The sequence below is a fragment of the Nipponia nippon genome, unplaced genomic scaffold (genome assembly GCF_047370975.1).
Source record: "Nipponia nippon isolate SJK-2023a ecotype South Korea unplaced genomic scaffold, ASM4737097v1 scaffold_12, whole genome shotgun sequence".
NCBI classification, from domain to species: domain Eukaryota; kingdom Metazoa; phylum Chordata; class Aves; order Pelecaniformes; family Threskiornithidae; genus Nipponia; species Nipponia nippon.
Window position 1 is genome coordinate 3,919,351 of NW_028262313.1, and position 16,178 is coordinate 3,935,528.

Consider the following 16,178-nt stretch of genomic DNA (forward strand, 5'->3'; position numbering starts at 1 on the left):
CCCCCCCCCGCCCTTTACAACAGAAGAGCTTTTTCCAGATTTAGTGTGATGTCTAATGATACGTCTCCTTAAAAAGAAGAATGTCTAGGGAATTAATTGCACTGCTAATTGGTGTTTATAGATAAGGTGAAGCAGAAGTATTGAATGTAAGAACAAGAAAGCCTGTGAGTTATAATTACATGCTGAATTCTGACATGTAAAATTGTTGTTAGTTTGCTTCTTATTTAAATGATGTGTGATCCAAGCAGCTTTATCACCGTGGCAGTACTAGGACAGCTGCGATTATCAATTCAGAAGACAGCCAGGGTCTTTTAGAAAGAGGAAACCTGTCTAGCCAAAGCTCCTTCTGTTCTCTGAAATGACGACACATTCCCCTCCGTGACACTCTGTATTTTATGACAGTCTAGCCTAAAGGCACAGGAAAGGAGTATCAGCTTGCTGACTTTGCTGTTACTAGCCTTTGCCTATTTTCTTAATCAGAAGTATAATCACAAGCTAGGGTTAGCGGCTCTCATCGCATAAGCCCGGGTTCTTCACACCGCTCTTCTCTGAAGAGCCTGATCTGCCTGCGCTCACGGCCCTGCGCTCTGCGGCGCGCTCTGAGCTGCGAATCTGCCGACGAGTTGTGTTGGGGGGGGAGACGTGCAGCTGAACTGGAACCTGATCATGGATTACTGTTGTAGGTCATTCACCGAGTTTGTATGATTTCATCATTAATAACAAAGCTGCAATATAATATAACCGAGAGGCCACGATGTTATTTTCTATTGTCATTCAGTGGGTGGGGGTTGGAGGGGCAGCCGGGTTTAAAGTTTAGCTGGTATACTTTAAACTCTGTGTACATAACCTTGGAGGACACGTGGGTGGTAAGGGTTCAGTTGTTATTTTGTTGGGATTGGTAAATTTCAGTTTGTTTTTGTTTAAATAATAAGGTATTTAATTAATGACATTGTACAAAGAGCTATTAATTTAAATGGTGCTTTTGTTCTCCTAAAACAGATCTATCTCACCTTTCTTTTTGGCAAGCCTGCAGCAATGCTGGTCATGTTGACTTTTGTACCTTGGGGGAGTGCGTGGAAGGGGAGGGGAAATGCTTTTCTCTTCAGACAAATAATGTTGCCAATAGTTAACTTTCTGCTTGGACATATACCTTGAATTCCCCTTACGCTGAATTTTTATGTGAAGTTCTCTTAAAGGGCCAGAACAAGCAGAGGTTATTCCAAAAGATCTCAACTGTATCATCTTGTAATATATTGCAGCTTTATGCCAATGATTCCTTGCTTACCTGTACACAGTCCATGCATGTTTTGAACTAATTTTGCATTCTCCATTTGTGGTGAGTTATTTAGCATTTTAACCACCTTTTGTGCCATTCAACTTGTACAGAAAACATTTTTATTGACGTTATAAAGGGAGGGGGAAGAAAAGAAAAAAAAAACCCTTCTGCTCCCTAGTTGTAGGTAGAACTCAGTTACTTAGCAAACAGATGTAGATGAGTGGTTGTAGTGTTAGAAATGTTAGCTTGCTCGTGAACAAGCTTTTGAGAGTAAATGCATGGTCCTGTACCTCTCTTTTCTTAATTAGCTCTTCCTTTCCTCCTGGAAAGATTCTCTCTCCCTCTCTCTTATTCTGTCTTCGTCTCTCTCGTGGTTGTAAAGTACAGATTTGGGCATAAATAAAATGATATACAACGAGGTTTGAAAAGCAGTTCTCAACAGGTTCTCTCGGGGAACTTATTTCTCACAGCGCCTTGCCTTGGCACTTTGATTAGACTCTAACTTTCAAGGTAGAACAGATGGAGATCAGTCACCTGTTGCCTCTGCTTGAACTGAGGAACAAGTCAAAGCTTTGGAAGTTTGCGTCACTGGTGAACGATGAGATCTTGCTGATCCATTGCAGCCGAGGCGTGTGGCACGTGGTGTATTGGCCGTGGCTTCCACACCTGGTTGTTCTACCCGGGAGTTGTCCCGCGGCCCCTGATTTGCGGAGTTTGCACACACTTTTTGGTTTTCCTGGATACACAGCAGAAGGGGGTGGGGGGTGGTATATAGGAATTCTCTTGTTAGGGGTTCTGTAGGCAACTCCTTCTCCACGCTCCCAAGCTCTGAGTTGAGTACTCAGGGCTTATTGTTTAACAGCTGTGGTTCTGTTGGCCACGGAGGACAGAAAACAGTCAAAGTCTCGGAAAAGAGGGGGTCACTCACAAAGATGCATTTTGTAAGAAATGGACTTAAAAAGGCCCCCACAAAACCACAAAACGTACCTAGATCCACACATCTATCCCCCATGCCTCTTCTCCCTTAGCAGAATTTCCTTTTGTTAGAAGATTTGACTTTCTAGGAAAAAATTCCATTTTCGTGAGGTGTTGTGAACTGTTTTTACTACTTGTAATAACCATCCCAGGTCTGAGTATTCTTGTAATGCAATGCCATGCAGCAGAGAACCTGTCCACTTTATAGCTTTGCTCTCAATATTTGTTACTCATTGTTTTCTCATCTAAATGTACATTTGCAAGATGTGTGTAATGTCATTTTCAAAAAATAAAATTTGGTTTCAATATTTAGGCTGATAAAAACTTTTCCGATGCTTTTGTTTGGCAAGCGTGTGTTGACTATGACTTGTGAATTATAGCGGTACTTGTTCACTTTGATTCATCAAATTTCCCAAATCAGTCCCACTTGTACAAACACGGAAGAAAGACTGGGGAGGAAATTTGATGGCCCTGAACTAAGACCCACATCTGCCTGACTGAAACAGCCCAACCTGTGGAAGACCCATCCTTTTGACTAAAGGGAGGAGCTCAGTGCGGGTCCCCCCGTAGGAGATATGGTGCAGGTAAGGGCAGCTCTTTCCCTACGTGCAGCACTTTGGTCAAAACCGTGGATTCAAAACAGCAAGATCAGGCCCCTGTCTGCACTCTGCCTTGGCACCGAGGGCCTGGGCGAGGCCTGTTCGGTCTCACATGAGCTTTGGGAAGTTTGGTGAGATTTGAGATAGGCCGTGTTTGTCCTGCCTTCCCACAAAGGCCCGAAAAAGGTCCCAGTTCTTTCACAGCTACCCTGTCAGAACCACAGCGAAGACACTAACATTCTTCCTTGTAAGCCCTGAAAAATGTTAATAAGGGTCAGACCTCCTCATTTAATTTTATAGTACAAGCCACTTTGCTCTTTGTTTCTGCTTCACATCTGCAGAATTAAAAGTGACTGTGGTGAGTCAGCTCTGGCAATCCCTGCTGTAGACCGGGCTGCCATGAAAGAGCTCAGACTCTTCCCAGTGTCTCATGCTCGGATGGAGCCCTTTATCCCTCTTTCCCTGTGGTCACCGCATGTCAGCCCAGAGAGGGCTGTGCACTTTGCCCTCCAGATCCAGAGGAGATGCTATGCCAACTGGCAAACGGCGTTGGGGCTACCAACACACCACCCCACTTGGTCAACTGCTGGCACCCACTTGTGATGATCGTGCCGTGCTTGGACTGGCCAGAAGCAGCACATACAGTACAGTTCTGTTTGCAGTGAAAGACCACACTAAAAAAACTGCAGTTCCCAGAATAAAACCAGCAGAAGAAAAACACCCTAAAAACAGCCTTTATCTGAATGTGCATGAACTGAAACCGAAGCAAATGTTATCAGAAAAGCAGAACAAGTACTTTAGAAAATACTCTGCTTGTGCTTTTACACACCCCAAGAGCAAACAAAGCACACTGGTGTCTTTTCCAGGGGCTATGTATTAGACAAGATCAATAAAAAACGTAAGAGGTTGTGCTCCTGCCTATGGAAAATGTTCTGAAAACAGCAGATTTAAAGCCCTCAACACGCTGTGTGCATCTATCAATTGCAGCTATTCCCGGGACTCCAGAGAGCGTTAAGAGGAAACCGAGATGGTGATGGTGTGGCACCAACAACCACCACTGCGAACCAGTGGAAACGACGCTGCTCTCTTAGTGCGAATCCCACTGACACGTGTGAAATTACTCCAGATTTACAGACATGCAAATGAGAGCAAAATTAAGTTTCCAAAGTCCAGCCTTCCTGCTGCATCAGCCTGGATCTATACAGAAATCCCTGAATATGTTGTTTCATCAGAGCAGCAAAAGGGTGTTTGTTTCCAAACGCTCTAGGTTCAAGCGCGTTGGCCCGATGCAGTGTCAGTTGCTTGGACTGAAATAAATGTTTTGGCCTGGCTGGAGACCCTTGGGCTGGTCTCTTGACCTCATCGCCATGACTCGATGCTCAGCCATTGCTCGCTGTGCAATCTGGTTCCAATCAAAGAAAACATACTTTTTGCCTGTCAGGCTTGTCAGCTGCAAATGATCCAAGTTTTCTGTAGTTGCTGGCTTTGAATTGCAGCCCAAAATATGGCAGCCAGACCCATGTGGAACAGGACGTTCACTGGGCTCCGTCAGCTTAGCTCTGCGAAATGCTGAACACGGTTGTAGCATCAACTCTGTGGCTCAGGGTTTATGTCGTGATGTTTAATCTTATCTTGTCTGTAAATAAAACACCTTTAAAAGTCAACGAATCTCGATCGTGGACATGGTTCCTCCTACAGTCTGAGCTCTGCCCCTTGTCCTCCACTGCAGCCATCTGCTCCCCCACCCCAGCCGCTCTCAAATACACCTACGCTTCAAAGGTATAGTTTTCCGTGCAGCTATCACCTTTACCATAATGCAGGCCCTGCACACCTGCAAACAGATGTGACTGCCCAGATGTCCACTGGAAAAAAGAGTCATACTACAGCTGTGTGGGGTTTTTTAAAAATAAAGCACCAAATCAAAAAGATTTAATTCTACAGCCCCCGAAGTACATGAGATTGCCAATGACTTGAAATCGTAGGCACTCAGCCCCGTATTGGCAATCTTGTTAATACGAGCAATCGTCAGCCGGGCTCTGTACAGTGCATCAAACAACTGCCCTCCCTGGACTAGTCTCTGTAAGATTATCAACTGCTTGTCTGTGTGTACGGGAGTAATGTTTTATGGAGTATGACTTCAATTACCATATACACACCTTTGCCACTGAAAGTAACAATAATCATTCATTGTTAATCTGTATTTTTTATTTACAGTCTAGTGAATTTAAAAATTCCCATCAATGTTTTACATAAATCTGTTCGCCCCGAGATCCCAGAAATGTTCCGCTTCACAATGACTGTGACTGCTTCTCCCTAGTCTGCACGTATTAAATGATGCAAACATTTTGCTTCAGTTTTTGTTGCTTTTCTGGGGTTATACTGCAGGGCAGTAAGGCACTGAGGGCCCCAGACCCCACTGCTGTGTCAGGGGGTGAAAAACAGGAAAGATTTTGCAAAATACGTTTACCTTTGGATGTTATAAGCAGCGACCAGGAACACGGTTACCGTGATGTGCTCACAGCCTGAAAGCAGCGGGATAATCGGAGCCTGCAAAGCCTTCAGGAAAGCACCTCTCACTGAAGGAGACACGGTGCTGGCCTAGCGGTGACGTCCCCTCCCCGCTCCTGTCCAAACGCCAGTGTCTAGGCCACCAGCTACTGCTGGGTTTTACTGGTGTGATCTCCCACTGCGAAGAAGCACCTTCTCCCAAGGACAGAGAAGTCCTTCTCGCTCCTGCTTTGCTCAGGACAGAGTCCACCAGCCAGGCCACCGGTGTGGTGCAAGGTGGTGGGAAACGTGCGAGCCAGTAAAGGATGCTAAATAAGTCAAATCCGCTGCTTGCTTGTGCTGGAAACTCATTTATTTTAAGCATAGGTCTTCCCACAGTTGGTGCACCCAAACGAGCGTTGGCAGTCGAACAGCTGCTTGGAAAAGATTTGAGTTGTTTCTTCTGACAACTGCGGTCCAGCCACGATGCGTGTGTCATCGTCTAATTTAAATGTTCAGAGTGTGCTTTTAGCACCCCCGTACAGCCGTGGGAAGTGCCATTAGGCTGGTTAAACCTCTGTTCTTCTAGTCACCGTGAGAGAGTGACAGCCAGGAAGGCAACCAGAGCTGAGGAGAAACAGGTCATTTCGGAAGGCCCCCGGCAACACGTCAGCTCGGTGACACAGGCTGCCACTCGCAGCGCTGAGGTTTCACAGCAGGTTTACTGCTTTTAATGGTATGTGGAGACTGGGGAGGATTTTAGATCACTGGAAATGATGTTCAGCATCTGTGTTCAGATCTTAGTCTTCTTGAGCCCAGGGCAGCAAATCGCGAGTTTGACCACTTTCTCAGGCGCGCCCTTTCACCGTACGTCATAAAATCTTGCGATTTAAAAAGTTTCTCTCAGAGGTTGTCACCACAGGCTCTAGACAACACATCAGTCAGTGTTTGTCCACCACCTAAAGCAGAGATGTCCAAATGGAAACGAGCGTTCATAACCATAGGGAGATCCTCCGGAGAGCTGCGAAAACACATTAGTGGCCTAAACGCCCCAGCGGCACCTCTTCCATTATATCAGTGCTTTATCAGGGCCATTAGGCTGACCTGCATCTTTAGCTGCCTTAAAAGCTTACGAAAATCCGGACATAGGAGACGTGACTAAGAGCTGGCATACACCCCACAGCGTGACACGGTGCAGAGACCCGAGCCGTGCGGCACCGCAGCACCAGCTTGGGTCCTGGAGGCAGCAGAGCTGGCTGCTGCAGCGCTACACTGACGTGACCTCGGTGGCTTTGGGACACAGGGTGGGATCACCGTACCACTGCCGAGGCTCCTGGAGGAGAGCACTAGAGCAACCAGAAAGACCTTCTTCCCACGAGGAGGGGGGACAAAGATGCCATTTTCTGACAGGTATGGCCCCAGTTTTGCTGAAAAATAAGGCAGCAAAGCCAACCTAAGCTCGTATTAGCACAGTACAGCAGCCTGACCGTAATAACCAGAAAAATTCCCACTGAAGATGCATACACAGCCAAATCTGTAATCAGCCTGTAAATTATGATTCTTGCTATACTGCCTAGAAAGGTGACCAGCATCTACAGCAGGATGCAGCATTAAAACCTCAATTTTAAATTAAGAAATTACCAGCCTGGCCTTTGGAGAACAATGCATTTATGCGCCCAGGAAAGAAAATCTTTGGAAGATGCTGCTCTGTCACAAATCGTTCATGCTTTAATTAAGAAGTCCTCATCAGGAAGAAGATAACTATGAGATATGTGAGGGGAGGAACACACTTGATCTATAATGAAATCAACTCCCAAATGAGGTCGCCCACCCATGTACTACTGTGCCCGTGCAGCAGGAAGACGAGCCAAACGCAGGGAGATGAGGCCAAGCTTTTGTAGCTCTGCAAATGACTACGTTGTCCTCTGGGTGGTGAGGGGAACCAAGTGCAATTATGTGCTGGAGAACTTGAGAACGAGGGCAAATGTGTCCTCCCGTGCCCTCCTCATAGCTCCTTTTAAAGGACAATTTCCTTATGCCAGTGACTCCTGACAAAGCACTGCGGAACAGGCTCCCAGGCACACATGGGCAAGTACAGCATCCCCCTCATGGCGTATTCCATTAAAGTAGAAACTAAAAAACACCCTTCTGTCCCCTTGACACAGATTTCGATACAGAAAAACAAGCCTGCCCTTAATATCCTTAAATCGAAATGACTCAAGATATTCTGATCCTGGTCAGAAAAGTAGATCAGCTGTGACTTTTAAAAATGTCAGGCAATAGCACTAGGAAAAGACTAATTAGACCAGTAGGCTACAGCTCAGGAGAGCTGGTTTCAATGTGGCCACAGGTTTCTGTGTGGCCTGGAGTCACCTAGGGCCACAGCCAAAACACGGGGCAGATGCTCAAAGCGGGCGTAGAATTTCTTTGGATTTCAGGTGCCAGCAGGAAGGATAATCAGTACCGCAGGCTCTGCGTCAAGAGTTTCACATGTGAAACTAGAACAGCTGCTAAGAGTTACCAGCACCTGAAATCACCAGCACTATCAGGAGCAAAGCTGGGATCTGAAACTGCAAGAAGACAGGCCTTCGTTAAATTGAAAAAAGTCATTATGTGGTCAAGCGTTCAAGGTAAAACCTCCCGGGCTGCAAAGCAGACGTGAATTGCAGCAAGCATTGCTCGGGCAAGCGTCGCAACCAGGAAAACTAACGTGGGCTGCCCGGGAGCGCAAGGCTCAGGCGCCGCTCCTGCAGCAGCAGCATCCCCGCCAGCGAGCGACAGAGCAAACGCCACCGAACCCCCTTCCGACTCCTCCTAACGTTAAACGGGGCTTTGATTTAAGCCTGCTTCAGAGGGGCACAGCTCCTAGAGGTCTCAGCTGCTCAGATGGAGAAGGGAAAACAGTTCAGCCTGAGAGCTTTTCTCATGACCCTGAGACAGGAACAGCTTTATCCAAATCCCACCGAGAAACAAGAGTGCTACAGGCAATGTTTTAAATATTTAATGTTTACACAACACTCAGAATACAAATGGCAATTCAAAGAGAAGGAAACTCCTGTCTTCTGTAAGCTCCTCGGGCAGTTTTCTCTTTGTGTTTTTCAGCACGATTGGCGTCTGCCTACACAAATGGTGAATGGCAGCGTATCATGTTTCCTGTGTGCCTCTAAAAACATCTGCCTGCCTGCCTGCCTTTCCGCCGGTGTGAGCTCCAAACCCCATGGAGAACATGGGCCATCTCACTTGTGGGGAAAAACCTGCCTCGCCCATGGGACCAGAGGAAGGCGAAATGACTTGCCCAAGGTCACAGTCGGCTGTGGAAGAGGACCCAGCCTCTTCCTCCAGTCCCTGTGCTGTTTTCCTCTCAGAAGACTGCTGGGCACGGCCTGCTCACACAGAACATGCCCACACCCGAGGCTGAGGTAAACTCAAGGGCCACACGATGGGGACTCTCCTGGCCCTTCGCGAGGCAGGCGACTGGCACTGCCCGCAGCGCCCAAGGCACCGCCATGCAGAAGAGGCGAATCCCTCCCACTCGGCGCCAACAGCCCCACAGCTCCCCCCTGACCCGCTCCCCCCCCCCCCAGCGCCCCTGCGCTGCCGGCACGAAGATGGCGGCGGGCGGCGCCCGGCGCGGGACAGGGCGGGGCCTCCTCGCTTGGCGCCAGCGGCCGCTCCGCGCGCCGTTGGCCGAGGCCGCCACCTCGCGGTCCGCGGCGGCGCCGCCCTGCCAAGGGCCCCGATCCGGGCAGCGGCCGTGCTGTCACGCTGCGGGATCCGCCTCCAGCCCGGGGGACTCCATCGCCCTCTCTGGGCCGGGGAGCTCTTCCCGAGCCCCGGCTGCTGGGGGGAAAGAGACCCCCCGCCTCCGTGGCAGGGGCTGGGGTCAGGCCAAAGGAGCAGCTGTCGAAGTGACTCCTCTTGCAACCCCGGTGCTGAGCGCTCTCGGGCGGCAGGAAGGTGATGAAGCTGCAAGCGATGTCCTCCATTTACTCACAGCTGCTCAGGGTTTCCAGCTGGGAAGGTGAGGGGTGCCCTACCCAGGCAGAGCTGAAGGGAAGCCCCCTCAGCTCGCCCCTCCGGGGTCCTGCTTCCAGCCAGGGCACGCACCGTCTGCCCTCGCCTCCGCGGAGGAGACGGGTCCGGCGAGACTGTTCCTGCTCAGAGAGGTGGTGGTGGTGCTCACAACAGGCTGTACCCCTCTCTAGGGCCTTGTAGGAGTTTGCAGGACGCAGCCATGGTGCTCCATCAGTGAGCAGAAAGCTGGTTTTCTCACAGTTTTGTTGCTGGTGCCCAGGGGAGAGCAGAGCTCTGAAGGGCTCAGGCAGCCAGGTTTGTGTCTGTTCAGGGGGTGCTGGGGCCGCTCCTTCAGGCTGTGTCTGCTCTGGAGCCATGTTCCTCTTCAGTCTCCTTTCCCCCATGACCAGCCTGCCTGAAAAATAACTCCAAACGCCCGCTTCAAATCTTGCTCCTCCGGGGAACCCGAGAGATGGCAATGCTGCCTTGTTTTTCCCTGCTTCTGTTAAAGTCATTGTTGTCTCCGAGTTGCAGAATTGGGCCTTTTATTTCCCAAGGTATAGAAATTTTTCTTATGAGTGCAGTTAAGGTAGTTGGGGGATGAATCCTGCCTGTCCACTCAGTGGGAAAAAAGCTGCTCTGACAGCTGTAGCCAGGGGCAAAGCACAGCCCTTTCTGTCCCCTCTGTTTTAGGGGTTATCTTCCTTTTACTCCGTGCTGTGCAGAAGGTTCACTACCAATGAACCATCAGTCTGAGACTGATCCCTTTCTCTAATCCCTCCTGTCATTTATGCTATGGAAGAAAGTATGAAGGAACCTATTATCAAAATCCCAAGATGCAAGGGATGAGCGAGGCAGATTCAAAATGCTGCTGTTGAGCAGAATCAGACCTCGGCTGGATACACAACTCTGAAAGTTTTTTTGTGGATCTTGGTTAGTTTTTAGATTCTGCCTTTTGGGCTCCTCTCTGTACAAAACTGCTTAGATTAGAAAGAGCAGAGTAAACATGTAGGATTTAAGTAGAATCTCTGCTGGAAACCACCTAATGTTTTATTAACAAATTGCCCCATGAAATTAAGTGAATAATGGATGAATGTAGCTCTGGTGGGACACGAGAACCTGACAGTGGAGTGTGTTTGCAAGGTGGTGGGCAGGCTGCAGGCTTCTGTGATAAATAGTCATGAGTGGGGCAAAGCCACCTAGACACCTTGCAGTAGCAGCTCTTCTGACAGGCATGAGAACAGCTACTGGAGCAAAGCAATCTGGAACTGGACTGAACTGTGAAACCAAAAAGGTCCTTTGGTGTGAAGAAGACCCTGCTATTGCATCCTTCTTTGTGAAGAGAGTGTTTCCGTAAGAGTAGCTCTTCTGGACTGGGGTTGGGTGGGAAAAGAGGAGCAATGCTTGGTTCTAGATAGCAGGATGCTGCAGATACTGAATGAATAAAATGGGGTGGCTTTGGACCATAGCCTGTTCAAATTCTGCTGCTACCACCAGCTTTGGACGTTGTTGAGGCCTGTTACGATCTTGCTAGTGTTTGCCTTGTTCAGACCTCGGAGATATGTCAGCCCCAGCAGAGCTGAAACAGATGCACATGGGAAACATGCCACATTTACTGCTTGGGATGAAGGGTCAAGTTGCTCCCAAAGGAACAGCTTCTTGTCTGATCATTACAGTTCATTTATTCTAGTAGCCACAATTAATGCTGACACCCACTAGCATCCTTATTTGGGACACCTCTTAATCACTTTAATAACTGTTCAGAAGTGCTGCCCATTGCCTTGGTAAGCCCATAGCTGTTCTGTGTATCCTGCTATCAAACCTTGTACTGATGGCCCCACAGGAAAGCAGAGCCAGAGGACACTGCCTGGACCAAAACAGCCCCTTGTAGTCTCTGGCAGCCATGTAATGAACTGCCTGGTTGTAGCACAGAGCCGTGTCCTCTCTGCAGCTGTGAGTGATTCTGCATTAGGCACAGCTGGTAAAGCACTGATTAGGCCATTAGGGCCCCTGCCCTGGGAAGGGGCAGGGGGTGAGGAGTGGTTCCTGTGGCTGGATTTGAGGCCTGAGGGATATTGAGGTTGCTTGTGGATGCAGGGTTGTGCAGATGGCAAGGTGTTGCCTTGTAGGGGAGGGCATGTATTTGTGGAGGTATGGATGGGTTCTGAGCATAGGGGCAGAGCTAGCTGCTGAATGTACAGATGTGTGGGAACCATTGCGTTGTGAGGGAGCAAGTTCTGTTGTTTACTCGCGCTGTGATGTGTCTTCACGCAAAGGGCCAGCTCCGAGCTCTTGTTTGCCTGCTGAGGGTGCAGATGTGAGTCAGGTTTGGAAAGCAGCAAGGCTAGAGCAGAGGAGAGTGTGGTGGGTCGCTGCTCTGGGGGGTGTTAGCAGGCTGTGCAAGACAGCAATGGGGAAATCGGGGACACCTGGAGATGCAACATAGGCATCAATGTAAACCAGCCTAGAGGAGTGTGTGATGATGATGCTCAGGACACCTCTGACAGGGAGGCTAAAGGCTGCTGGGGACATCCAAGGATTTCAGGTACTGTGTTGGAAGGTTAAACTGTCCACAATAAGTGAGACCTCTTTCCAGACCATAGCAGTGTATGTGAGCGTGTCTCTTTGAATGCTTTGGCGTAGCCCCACTGAATTACAAGCTTTTTCTGCCATGGTTCTGCAATGAGACCAGAGCTGTCTGATTGCCCTTGGTTGCCGCCTGTGTGGCCCATCTTGCTCCCCATCTAAAGGAATTCCTGTTTCTGACAAGGCTTCCAGCAAGAGCTCCTCCTCAGCCCAGACAGATTGCATACAATTCTTGGATTACGCCACCAGATTTAATACTCGTTATGAAAAGATTCTTATGGTTTTGTTCCACATTGGATCAAAGGCAGCTACTGTGAGAGCACATTTATATAAGCTGTGAATATTTATTATCAGCTCGCAAAAAGTAGAATTTTGTTGTACTCGTGTGGGATTTTTCAAGTTCTTCCCTCAACTGCGCAAATGAATCACAGTGCGTGTGGTGTATATATAGGCGGACGTCAGCTTTTTATTGTGACTTAAACTCTGGTCTACTTACTCAGTCATGAATTGAAAACACATGGCTTTAGTATGTAGGGCTTTTTTACTCATTAACTGCTAAAACTGTAGTGGCAGTTTCCAGGGACTTTCTGTCCAAATTTCAGCATGCCTTCAAAAGGAAGCTGGGTAAGTGCTTTGCAGGAGAGCAAACAGTCCTGCAGCGAACCTTGCAGTACAGAAATTTATGATACTACTTAACACTTCATCTTCAGAGTGTTTTCTGGATGTAACTCATCCCCTGAGATCCAAACTCCTTTAGGCAAATAGGAGATTTGCTGAATAGCAAGGTTTGGGAGAAGGAATGGACCTATTTGTAAACTTAGACTAGTTATGCTAAAATAAGGAGGACTAAATGGAGGAAGCAAATTGGGGAGAATATTTAAAACTACTGGTACAAATGAAATTTTGTAATGTATTTTGAAATGGTGCTTGTTCAAAAATTGGGCTACATTTAGGAAATACAAGTAAAAGCCACATAACGGTAAAATAAAGGTGTTATAATCCTCAAATGAGAAAATTTTCATGTCAAATGAATCCAAATGTTTAGGGTTTACCCAAAATGAAATTGGGGCTGAGCAGAGTATGGAGAGAAGTTTGTTTCACTAAAACCCATTTCTTAATGAGAATTTATTTTTGTCCTATGTTTTATTTTTCCACAGCACAGAGAAATGTATTTTCTGAGTTCCAAACTATGTTGTTACCCCCATGAAGTGATATATCTTCCTTTACTAGCAAAGGGAGAGGAGCAAGACAGGAGGAGTGCTTGAGTGAGGACGGGCAGGTTCGTGATGGATCAGAGATCAAGAGAGCTGGTTTGCAGTGGTGCAGAGCCCAGGAGCAGCTCAGCCTCCTCGGGGCTGAGGCTGGGGACCTCTGGAGTCTTTTCTGTGGCTGTCCCAGACAGAGCTTCTTCGTTATTCAGGTGGTTTTCCCTTCCACAAGTGAAACGGGAACAGCAAAATTAGGCTGTTGTAGAGTGCGAACAGTCAAGCCAGGAGATGGTACCCGTCGGTGTGCAAGAGCTGCCCGTGAGGCTGCCGCAGGCTCGCCACAGTGCTCAGAGTCAAGGGCACAAAGCCACCCGTTAGGTTTTGCTGCGTCTCCTGGTCTGCACAGCCCCATCCAGCTGTGAGTCCCACAGAAGCCCCGTGTGACTCTCATCTACGGCCTGGACGGGCCATTTTCAGAAGGGACACGCTGAGGCAGAGGCGTTGACGCTGGCTTTATCCACGTAAGGAACAGTGTGCAGCCTAATAAGGAATATAATTTTTTTTCATGGTGCACATTACTCTGCCCCGTTTTCCATATGAAAAAAATGCCTGCAACTCTTGCCAAACAGCCTGGCCTCATCTCCTTCTTTAAAAGTTCATTCACAGTTACAGCCACTATTGCAGCTAACAAACAGTTTACCAGGAGTGAACAAGGCTCTGCGTTTTGGGACAGCTGGGAAGGTTTCCTGGTGTCCCTGTGACTCATCACTGGAAGGGTCATCCCGAAACACACCCCCCTGGTGATGCGATCTTGGTACAGTCCAAAGAGTTTCAGGTTAAGAAGCCGAGGGGATCTTTGTTTGCAGGAGTCATTTTGGAGTTTGATGTGCCTCAGAGCAGGGACAGACCTCAGCCAGGTAAGTGCAAGAGGTAGCCTGTAAACTGGTATTTACTTGATTTGCACCTTTATCACCAGGATGAAAAATCCCTGTATTACTAGTAATGAACATTTCAGCCAGCACAGCGAGAAAATGCTTTTGTCTACTACAGTAATGTACAGTTCTTTCAGAAAGTCGAATCTCGACTGTATGCTAACTCTGAGCCAAGCGTTCTTTGTGATTTATTGCAAAAGGATGGTTGCTCTCATTTCTTCTGGGATAACCAGTCTAATGCGAGTCTTCTCTACAGGCATCATTAACAGTTACACTGCATAAAGGGGCCAGACTGATAAAGTGTGATTTGATCTCATCGCTCTTATAATTCCATTCTCCATACTGCCTCTGATCTTCCAAAATACTGTCAGTTCTCAATGTGGATTCTTTTATTGTGAAATTCAAGTGGGTATTTTACTTTGTTGTTGTTGTTGTTCTTGTGAAGGAGAGATTTCTATACTGTGTCTAAAATAATAGATAAGTGGATACATAAAATAATGGAGTGGCCTGATAGGGAGTTACCCATTAATTTTGCAGTCATGGTCTTTTTTTAAACTAACTTTTATGAAAAGGCAGAATGGAGAGATACTGGAATTCTGAAGAAACTTGTTTCCTGTGGTTTCAGCACAAAAGCTTGGCTTGAACGAATCAACTGACATCGCTGTGAGCGTTTTCTTTAGAGCTGGTCATAGATCTCTTGACTTGGATTAATGTTAATTGTAACAATTGGATCTACCATACTAAATTACTTTTAATTCAAAACTGGAATTGTACCTCTCTGTAGTTAGCTGCAAATCTGTCTGGTCTTGAGGCTATAGTGGAAGCCACCGAAGGTCAAGTTTTTTGAAGTATGCAGACACCTGTGCATTTTGGAAAATACTGTCTGCCTGCATATCCTTAAAAATGTGTCCCATAGCTACTTTGCGTCTTCACTAAAAAGAGAGACATTATATTAGTTGAGCTGAAGGATCAAGCTGTACTAAGATTGGATCCCGGGCAATATCCACAGCCCGAAACAGGACTCCTTTCACTAGAGAAACAAAGTGGCAGCATAAAACGAGCAAGTGGCAATTGCTGTCCTGCAGCAGAAACGACCAGCCTGAGTACTTGCTTCAGCATCCTGTTGAAAAGGTAGCACGTGCTCACGGTGGTGGTGCGTGGTTGTTTAGAAAAGCATTTTAATCTTGCATGTCAACTGCAGGCAAATGTGCACATGTTGATCTGTAGTGCTATATATTCATCCTTGTACCGTCACCCCAGATGCTCTAGGAGTCAGAGACCCTCAGAGTCTGGATGTGCGGAGAGTTTTGAATTTCTGAATGCTGGCTGAGATCTAGCAAGTAACTTGAGCATCTGCAGTGAGGACAGAGCCCAAAGCTGGGGCCTTAAGGCTAAGATGTAGTCTAAAAAACTTGACTCAAGCTACTGCTTAATGCCTAAACTGTTAGGTGCCACATATGCCTAGAGCTCGTGGACTTTGTGCGCCCTTAACTTAGTACACGCTTAGTACAACAGAGCTGCTTGGTGCACTGTGGATTTCCAGTTGTGGCTGCCAAACAAGTTGTGCCTCTGGCTGAGCCCCTCGGGGTCTTGGTGCAAGAGATCTTCCAGCAATTCGCTGGTTACGTGTGGACAGGACCGAGAGCCACGCAAAACACAGTGGCAAAAAAACCCAGTTTTCTAGTTTGGTTGAAGGCAGTGGGGCAGCATGTGCTGCTTTTTGACAGCAGTAGGTTCTGCCTGAGAGCACTTGCTGAGAAGTAGTTCTGTGTTCGGTGTGAGCAGGGTCAGGCTGCTGGGCTCCCCTCGGGGACCGACCGCGGCACCCAGCCGCAGCCCTTCCAGCTGCAGGTGTGCACGGCAGGGGGAAGGTGAGCTGGGAGCGTGGCTGAGCTCAGGCCCTGGTAGCCTGGTCCTTACAGCATTTAGTGGAACTGAAGGAAAGGAGCCCTGGGTTTTTGTCTCTGCTTGCAATGATCTCTAAGCAGTTTAGCCATTGATGGTTTCACCTGGAAACCGATCAGTTGGAGGCAGAAGTCTGCTCTGCTGCTGACTCCGCTCCTTTTTAAATCTTTGCCTTTGCCCAAGGGGAGAGAGAAAA

At 47.8% G+C, this 16,178-nt stretch overlaps 1 protein-coding gene across 1 annotated transcript in view; it reads left to right on the forward strand.

Moving 5' to 3' along the window:
• The first annotated feature begins 13,934 nt into the window (after positions 1–13,934).
• Positions 13,935–16,178, forward strand: part of CAPN6 (calpain 6) — a 70,552-nt gene continuing 68,308 nt past the window's right edge. The window contains exon 1 of the mRNA XM_009477050.2: positions 13,935–14,062. The gene's annotated coding sequence lies outside the window, so the exon portion shown is untranslated. The remainder of the gene's footprint in view (positions 14,063–16,178) is intronic.